Source organism: Pteropus medius, unplaced genomic scaffold (assembly GCF_902729225.1).
Source record: "Pteropus medius unplaced genomic scaffold, Ma_sr-lr_union100, whole genome shotgun sequence".
In the NCBI taxonomy this organism is placed as follows: Eukaryota; Metazoa; Chordata; class Mammalia; order Chiroptera; family Pteropodidae; genus Pteropus; species Pteropus medius.
In genome coordinates this window covers 10,868,817-10,876,513 of record NW_024346667.1, presented here as the reverse complement: position 1 = coordinate 10,876,513, position 7,697 = coordinate 10,868,817, and positions in this window count along the sequence as shown.

The window sequence follows — 7,697 nt, the reverse complement described above, 5'->3', positions numbered from 1 at the left end:
AAAGTATGAGGAATATAGGAGCAATCATTGAGGATCCAAATTTTCCTAGATTTGGATTGTATAAAAAAGTTCTAGTCTTCCACTTCTAATATACACATTAAAGTGTTTGATTTGAAGAGATAGTAAACATATACAGCCTGTATAACCCAAATTATTCTCCTAACTAAATGGTAATTAAGGCTTGAGTAACTGCAGCCCCAACAGTCCTGACAAACACTGAGCTCCTGGTTGATAGATGCTGTTATTCTCACCAGAGTTTGAGACATGCCTGAGCAAGTAGGAACACAGTATATCATATTAATATGGTTTTGATGTGTGATGTGGCCCTTTTCAGATGACTCTGTACATAGCGATTGAACTTTGGTAGGTGGATGTCTGATGGTCTTGAATAAGGCCAAGATGGAGATGAACTCTTGAGTAATGACAGCCTATTGAGGTCAAGCTTTCCTAGTCTCCCCTCATCCGGACTCACAGATTCGTTCCATAGATTCTGTACATCCATTTATTGGAGTCGATGTGTAACATACAGGAGATTTGGGATAGGCTCAAACACAGAACTGATATTCAGGCCACCATAGCATCTCTGAGCAAATGGAGGCAGCAGATGCAAACAGAATGAAGTCCAGGAGTCCTCTGAAAATTCAGGGCAGCCAGGTGAAAAGAGTTCACTGGGATCCTCAAAGGATTCAGGCACCTTTTCAAGTCGTGTCAGCGTTTCTTCTTTTCTAGAATGCAAGATTTTCTGTAACCAGTGCTCTATCCATCTCCAGAGAGGGTGACGTGCTTTCCAAATGGTGTATGTCCCTGCCTTTCTGCAAAAAGTGTCACAGTGTGAGGTTTTTAAAACTGCATTATATATATATGATGAACCCTTTCCTTGGACACCAAATTCCAGAAGGGTATTTACAGATAAATGCATGGAGCCTTGATTGTTTAACATAAAAGCTGGAGGGAAGATGAAGGAAGATGTAGGAAATCTAAAGACTTAGATTTTAGAAATTAAAGTAATAATTTCAAGATGCTGTATTTTCAATTATGCTGTATTTTCAATTTTTGGTTAATCTGTAATCGATTGTGGCTCCTAAGTCTTTAGATTTCCTACATCTTCCTTCATCTTCCCTCCAGCTTTTATGTTAAACAATCAAGGCTCCATGCATTTATCTATAAATACCCTTCTGGAATTTGGTGTCCAAGGAAAGGGTTCATTTTTAAAGACAGAGATTTGGAAATCATAACCACCCCTTGTTTTGAAATTTTAGATTTTCGTATAACAGCATTTGCAAAAGCAGGCCCACCTCTAGAGAAACATGTGACAAGTATCTAGCAGCTGTCATTACTGCAAAGTACTCCCCTCAAAACCCTTAAATTTTCACTTCCTCTGGATTTGCTGCCCGGTATGACACATACACTTTGTTTCTCAAAGTATGGTCTGCGAGGCTCTGCCAGATGGTCTCCTTCAGAATAAATGCTCTCAATATGATAATGTTTATATTTGTGTTTCTGGCATAAATTAAGAACTTTCTCATGCTATTTAATAAAAAGCAGATTATTTCATTTCTATCTCATAAGACCCAGTAGCTTTCTTTCCTTTATGTCTGATGAGGGTTGTTTTTTTCCCTTTTGGTGAGGTGACAGCAAGCATGCGCAGGACAACTGAGCTGCAGCTCTTTTTCCCGGCCGAGGTGGTGTGCCCCCTAGAAAGGTTTGACAGCCATTGTTAGCACCAAGGTCAGGTTTGCAGTGTATCAGAAAGGGCCGGTCGGGGTAGCCCGAGACCAGTACTCCAACATAAACAGCCTCTTTTAAGCTTCCAGATTTACCCCCTAGGCCTAATATTCTGCAATTTGGTGACTGAGTCTGTGCCCTCTGCCCATATCCAGCGTGCTCTTTTAGAAGCCTATCATATTCCCTTCTAAGCCTTCGTCTTTCCACACTGGAATCCTTATTTTATAATTCTGGCCACAGTGTAAGGGCGGTGGTGACTTTCTATCCCTTGATCACTTTTTTTTCTTTTTTCTTTTTTCTTTTTTTTTTGCAAATCTCTAGACTCTTATATTTGGGAGAAGTGCTACTGAATTTTATCCAATGTAGCCCATTTCTTACGGATGGCTTTGGCTAAAGAAATGGGTCCAGGCAGACAGCAATCACAGGGATGGTGTGATGGCAGACTGAGGTGCTTCAAAGGATGAGTTATACCAAAAGGGATATGGAAAACTGGCTTGGAGTGTGGCTGGGGATTGTAATGGTGGCAACTTGTGCTTCTCCTCTTGGTAGGAATGTGAAGTAGGAATGGGACAAGATTAGATTTCCCTGTGAGGAAAGGGGAGGTTTGGCATCTTTTGGCAAGTGCTAGGTCAGCATGATTTATTTTCCTCGTGCTATCAAACTTAATACAAGAATAGACTTTTCTCCTTGTCACCAGCTCCTCACCATCAATTCATTCTTTAACCAATCGGTATTTGGTTTCTACCCCCAACCTGTCACTGAAACTGGATCTTTGAAGATCACCAAGGACCATCAAATTGGTACAGGCTCTGAGATTCAACCTCACCCTACTCATCCTTCTGTATAGTTCCTCATGAAAGCCAATTCCTTGGCCTCTCTTATCAATGTCAACCTTGTCTATGGCTTTTCTGACTGTGTCTTCTCAGTCTCCTATGTTCCCTTCTCCTCCTTCTCCATTAAAGTTGGCATCTCCCAAGGTCCTGTCTTCGGTGCCTTTGTTGCTGTCATTGTTGCTGTTGCCACCACGGTGTTATCACCCTATCTATCCCATTGGCTCCCCATGTCACCTTCGTGTCTATAGGTCTGATCACGAACATTCTTCTGAGCTCAGGAATGAATTTTTCACAGTCCTTTCTACATAAGCGTGCCCTGTTCGGACGGGAAACTATTGTGAGACACCTGGCAAGGATGCTAAAGACCTGCACCAGGATGTTAAGAGTCAAAGACAAGATAGATTTATAAAGTACATGGCAGATGAAATAAACAGGGCTCTGGTGGATTAGAAAGAGAGGAAGACAAAGGAGGCGAGACAGAGGGGGCAAAGTTGAGCCTAATTTTTGTAGCCTGGGTAACTTGAAGGATGGGTGTGCCTTTACTGAGCTAAGGAAAATACGTGGTTAAGGGGCAGATCTGAGGAAGAAGATGATGGTTTCACTTTAGATATTTTGAACATACCACATTTCTGCCTTTTTTGTCTTTTGAATCTTCCTTTAGTAGCGCTGCTAGAATTATCTTCCTAAAACACAGGTCGGATCATGCCATGCTCCTCCTCAAAATTTTTCTTAGCTCTTATTAACTACAGAGTAGTTTAGACGTTCAGTCTGCTTAACAAGGGATTCGGAGCCCTACACACAAGCTGGCTTTGTTTGGTTTTATTATAATCCTCTAGCACAACAGAACCCACCATGCAATTTCTCACCTTCTTGCCTTTTCTCAAGCTGTTCTCTCAATCTGGAATGCCTGCCCCACTTTTTCTGCCTGTGAAGATCTTACTTCACCTTTAGATTGCAGTTTGCATGCTACACCCCCATAAAGCCTCCCCTCACCCTGTTGGAATTGGTAGCTCTTTATTCAGTATTTCCAAAGCAATTTATGTGTATTTTTCCTGGTATCATAATGCATCTATTTAAACGCATGTTCTGTTGGTGGTTAAACTCCTTCGAGCTAGGAAATGAGTCTTATTTATTTCCATTTCTTACGAGCCACTAGCACATGACTTTCCGCGTATTTGTCACTCATTAAATAATGAATGGGAAGCAGACAGTGAGGAATTGGTCAAGGTTAGAGTGGAAGGGGAGTCTGTGGGGGAGAAGTGATTGGTAGGACGGGCTTGAATTTGTTTTAGAATATGGCCAACTGGGATGGAAATTTTGGATCGTGAAGAATAAGTGGAGAATAATAATGAGGGAGGCATTGGATTGTGGGTAATGTGAAGGGCTCATTTTTAAAGACAGGATTCTGTGACACAAAATCATGCATGTATACAATTTAGCCTCTTTCACAGGCAGACAAGCCAAATTGTAAAGTTCTTCATCAGCAGGAAATGTCATTATTCTGCCCATTTAAGAAGATATATGGCCTCTTTGTGTAACCACAACTCCTGCATGTTTAGTTGTGGCTGCTGGTATGCCTGTTGTCTGATGCCATAAAGAGATGGGCCCCTGACTGATAGTATGGTGATGACCCGTAGCTATGCCCATTTATTTAATTGTGGAAAATATGGGCAAGGGGATATTCTGATTAATGAGATTTCTCTGACCCTTTATTCTTTTCATATGTTACTCTTTCATCGACCTGTATTTATTTGCAGCCACACAAAAGAAAAGTGAAAAATATTATCTTTTAATATTGTGATTCCCAGAATAATAGAATTCATGGCCTTCCTTCTGGATGCCCTCACACAAATACATATTTATTATGTTTCTATCTATATTATATATGTACTCTATGCATTTATATATGAATATATACATATATATGTATGTATGTGTATGTTTGATGTATCTATGTAACCATCCATCAGTCCATGCTTAGCCCAATCTGCCATTAGTAAAAGGACTGTTAGTTGTGGGCTACAGATGGAAAGAAACAGATAACCTATATCCTGAATAGTTCAACTTTTCAATCCTCTGTTTTCCATAAGGACAGATACCACCGTGACCCCAGGTTGCCGAGGGACATACATGTACAAAGAAATTGCCAGGCAAATGTAGCCTTTTCACTCCTAGCTGAGGTCTGGCTGCTAACCCCTTTGTTGGACCCTCATTCGTGGTAAGTCAGGACCTATGAGAGCCACAGGCTTTTGCTTGGGTTTGAGGCTGGCCTCAGAGCCTGGAGCATGGCCCCTCTCCTCTGGCCTCATTTGGGCTCTCGTTGGCTTTTGCAAGTTAAGGGGGCTCTCTGAGGTGGGAGGCAGCCCACGTCCTTGTCAAATGGCTTCCTCTCAATGGAGTCCTCAAAGAGCCCAATCCCACTAGAGAAAGCAAACCCCAAGGGAGGGAGGACTCTAAAGAGACTCTGCCGCATAGATGAGAGAGCCTTTACCTGCTTCTCATGTGTCACCTCTCCCATTCTCTAGCATCTTGACCCCAAACTGTCCTCGGCTCTGCCTGACTCCTACTGGGGGAAAGGAGAAGAGCTTTGAGCTAACCCAGTAGGTTGAACGTGCAGCCGTCGGTTTATAGGCAAAAGCGATGGTGACATTCATGCCAAATATGATAGTTTTACTGGAAACCTTTTTTTTCTGCATCTTACAAACTTACCTTCTTACTCCAGCCTTTGCTTTAATAGTCAGCTATAGTCAGGTGTAATTGACAGCAGCTCACCTAGATTCCCCAAGCATCTCTTGCCTTCTGCACCATTGGCTACTTTGCCACTTCTTTGTCTGCCTGTGAAAAACCACTCAGTCACTTTAAATCATGGGCAAACCTGGAAGTGCATGGGAACTCATATTCTCGGGGGCCACTCTGGCCCCTTCTTTCTTCTACCCCTTGGGCTGTGGATTCCAAGGTCCATTTATACAGCTCCTCATGCGGATACCCGGAAGGATTACATCCCAAGTCACAGCAATGACTAGCTTGCTAGTTCCCTCTGAAATTGACTTTCCCTTTTTACCTGCTTCACTCTTTCTGGCTCCCCACTTTTATTTTTGGAATTGGTTTCCAAAATAAATCTCGGTTCTGCTTTCTAGGGCAACCCAGAAAATAGACAGATGATAGATAGGGAGATAGATAGACCGAGACTACAAATGCTGATCAAATCCATTGCATGGAGAATGTTCTGACAGATATTCTGTTTGAAGCAGGACATAAGGGGACAGGGGCCTTAGTGGTCCTTTGTAATACACACTGAGAAGTCTGTGGACTACTCATTAGGAATTGCAGTTAAAATAAAACTAGAGAACACTGAAACCAAGAAATGGCATCTCTTATCTAGAAATCTTTAAGACTGGAAAGACACCATTCTGGGATGGCTTGGGTGGAACCCTACAGGCCAGGGGACAGCTAGGCAAATCTCCCTGGCCCCGGCTCAGTGTATACTCTCTTGGTTTTACTTGTCTGATGATGGGGACAGATCAGCTACTCCCGTGTGTCTCTGCAAACATGTGGAGCGTTTCTATTCAATGGAATTGGCTGAGAGCTTTTTTATGTGCTTTGAGTTCTTGGCCTGAGTCTTTTTAAACAAGGTGTGGAATAAGAATCTTTAGTATATTCTTTCATTATGTTAAAACTAAAGTCTCTTTCATTATCTGTTAAAAGAAACTATTTGCTCTTCTATAGAAAACATTTGAAACATGGTGGGCAGAGTTCTCAGGGATCACAATTGCAGGAGCCTGGAAGAAGTTGGAAGCAGTCAGGTGGTGGGAAAAGGAGGGGGTGGAGCTGGAGAGATCAAGATGGGCAGGGAAGAACTTTTCCATCCCCATCTGGCCACTCCTTAACTCATCTCACCAAATTAAGTACCCACCGTCTGGTAAAATATGTTTAAGCCACCCTCAAGATGTCTGCGGACAATCCAAGCACGATGATTTAGTGTTTAATCAGAAGAGAAAATTTTTAGATCTCCCAAACTCTGAAGTGGGCAGAAAACTATTTTTAGCTTTGTTTTTTTTTTTTTCCTCCCTTAAGGGTGGTGTGGCTTGAAAACGTTGACGTGTCATTTGTGCTATGACTGCTTTGCAAGGATTCTGCTTTCTGACCACTTTGCTTCAAAAGGTGGACTTTTGCCCATTTAGAAAGCATCACAGAATCAGAGTACAGTATGTCCTGGAATGACGTTTCATTATAACGTTGATGTGATGCTATAGGCTAACTCATTTCCATTAGCCTATGATGAGATGGTTTTGTTATACGTCACTTTAAGTCATAGAACCTATCGACAACATTAAGTGAGGACTTAACTGTATATTGTATGTTGTATGTTAGGTGGGAAAGGTACTTAGAAATCTTCTAGTTTCAACCTCTATTTTTTTAAGATGCTGCCAATCCAGGTTTCAAACTCAGTGAGTGCTTTTACTCCATGGTCATGTCCATCACGGCTGGAAAACATTGTCTGTATTCTAGATATTCTCACTCAATAGGGTAGAAAGCCACCTGTAGGCCTGATGTAGGGGAACATAATTTTGAAGTGTGAATTGAGGTAGATTCTCTGCTCCACATCTATAATTCCATCGACAGTTGGTATTAACTAACATTTACCTTAGCTCTATCAAAAAGTCCCAAGAGGATATAGCAGTGGATTTCCTTTCTCCTGTGCAGCTCCTACCAGTTTGAGGATTTGCATTTTCCCTCTTACAGATCAGCTCTCAGGAAAGGATTGTGAAGGAAGGTGTGCTGACCCTGAGACCCTCCAGACTCTGGTCAGGGATAGAAGGCCCCGGTCCCCAGAGTCACTGCACTTTATTTACCCCGAGGCCTGCTTTCTGGGCATTTGCTTTCTTAGTTAATTGTAGTTCTTTGTAAAAATAAACCTCTTTTTGGGTGGGACCATTCTGTTTTGAGAGAATGATAAAAGTAAGAATGTTGGCGGGGTCCCTTGAATATTTGTGGTCGATGACTCCTTAGAATGGAGTCCCAGGCACCCCGGTTATCCTGTGACTTTGAGCACAGGTTCTACGGCACTGTTGGGAAGGATTCCAGTTTCATCTTCATCGTCTTCTGGAAGCCTGGGTGAAATCACTGGGCTGTCATCCC